The sequence below is a fragment of the Carlito syrichta genome, unplaced genomic scaffold (genome assembly GCF_000164805.1).
Source record: "Carlito syrichta isolate Samal-C Ts95f unplaced genomic scaffold, Tarsius_syrichta-2.0.1 Scaffold306965, whole genome shotgun sequence".
Classification (NCBI taxonomy): Eukaryota; Metazoa; Chordata; class Mammalia; order Primates; family Tarsiidae; genus Carlito; species Carlito syrichta.
In genome coordinates, this window is record NW_007251061.1 from 185,803 (window position 1) to 188,174 (window position 2,372).

A 2,372-nucleotide genomic window follows, 5' to 3' on the forward strand; every position below is an offset into this window, starting at 1 on the left:
CACTTTTTAAAAATCCAGTCCACTTTTGATGGGCAGCAGAGTTGGTTCCATGTTTTTGCTATTGTGAACAGTGCTGCAATAAACATGCGTGTGCAGGTATCTTTTTTGTAGAATGGTTTGAGTTCCTCTGGGTATATACCCAGTAGGGGAATTGCTGGGTCCTATGGAAGGTCAATGTCTAGTTCTTTCAGAAATCGCCACACTGTCTTCCAAAAAGGCTACACTAGTCTGCATTCCCACCAGCAGTGTAGAAGCATTCCTTTTTCTCCACATCCTGTCCAGCATCTATTGTTGTTTGTTTTATTAATGATGACCGTTCTTACTGGGGTTAGGTGGTGTTTCAGTTTGGTTTTGATTTGCATTTCTCTGATGATGAGTGAGGCTGAGTGTTTTTTCATGTGTCTGCTGGTTGCCCTTAAAGTGGGCAAAAGACATGAATAGACACTTCTCATCCCATTCTTAAGAACTATGTTTGACGCATACTGCTCCTCGGCATGACATTCAGTCTGTCACTGTAAACCACACCCCGTGACTTCCACTTCAGAGTATGCTGACTCACTTTCAAGCTCTTCCTCCTCCTATCCTTCCTCCCAACAAAAGAAAAAAAGTCAGTGATGCTTACATCTGCCGCAATACATTTCCAACTGCCGTCTATATTGCACTCAGCCTCTGGATCAAATTGACTTTTTTCAGTTATATGGTCAATTAGGTGGTTATTTCTGTTGGTGTTAAAACTTGTTTTGATAGATTGTTATAAATTTCAGTTTCTAAATGAAAAGCTTATCTAGCCTATTTTAATTCAGTGTGAATAGATAATATTTAACAATAAAAACAAAAAGCAAGAGAGTGCTCTTTTTCTCATTTCTTTGAATTTTTCTCTTTGATGAACATACATATCTGTTATACCTTCATAAATGTATTTTTGTGAGCATAAAATATGAAATTTTCATTAAATTTCCATAATAACATTCCCAGACCTATGCTTAGAATGAATAACTTTTTCTATACTCACTGGTTTGTCTCTAAAAAAAAAAATGAATCTGCTGCAGTGCCTACACTGAAAAAAAAAACCTATTTGGAAACAAATGTATTAAATTTGGATAACTTTATGTTGAAAGGGAGTCTTATAATATAAAAATTCTTAACTATTTTCATATATTCCATAGAAAAGGTGAAAAATGTGATACAGCCAGTACAGAAAACAAAAATAGAAAGCTCTGCAGGGTGACAGCTTTCTTCAGATTAATCCAATAAGTAGTTTAGTAACTGATAGGAAACTAGTACATACGAAAAGTTCTTGAACTAAGAGCTCACCATGGCCAGGTGAAGGTTCAATGGACCTATATTCCCAGAGGATGTGGGTATTGAAGCTCTGCAGGCTTTAGCTCTTGGAGCCTACGTTCAGATCCCTGCTCTATCACTTAGACAACCATGACTTCCTGCTACTCAAGAAATTTCTCTGAAGGTCAGCTCCTAAGCTGTAAAACAGTAATAATAATGTTTATCAAAAGCATAGACATAAGAAATAAGGGAAATGTACACACAAGCCAGACACACATATACCTAAAAAAGTATCAGCACTCTCAACTACCAAAAAAATTTCCCAAGTCGTACCCCAAAGGTACTAATAGACTTTACTTGCGTTTACGTATTATTGAAAAATGTTCTCTCCTCAAATAAATCCATCAGATCAAGTAATATTATTTTTACAGGTGATATTCTTGTCAACCAAACATATTTTTTAAAGAAATTTTTAACACAATGCAAACATTCTTAATAATAAGTGAAAAAAAACCTCGTGGAAATATTCAACAGACACTTATGAAGCACTTTTTTATTTCTCCAATCAGGATCTTATTCTTCCCACTTCTTAATGGTGTAAATAAATGAGAAAAGGAGAATGGTCTCAAGTCAGTCAGTCTCAGGCTGGGAAAAGAGTGTTGGAGAAGAAAACTGTGTGAGCAGCCTGAGAAATATGAGGAAGCTGACTAGGGAGAAAATAGTAAATTAATAAGTATTGATGTGGTTAGATATATTCTACCAGGGAGTTCAAGAAGTGCAAATGGCATTCACAAGTTTGTATTACTTTTGTGTTCAGGGGTTGTGTTCATTCAACCACAAAATGACTTTATTCTAGACAGCATTTAAAGGTCTGAGAGGTGTCATAAAGTGGAAGGGTGGCATCATCAGAGCATCAAAGAAGGGACCTACCCTGATGTGGGCGAGGCTGGGAGATGAAGGAGAATATGGGGACAGATAAAAAGCTGATGGTTGAGGTGAGTGGATTGCCTGAGCTCGCAGGTTCGAGACCCGCCTGGGCAGGCAAGACCTCATCTCTACAATAAATCAAAAAATTAGCCAGGCGTGGTAGC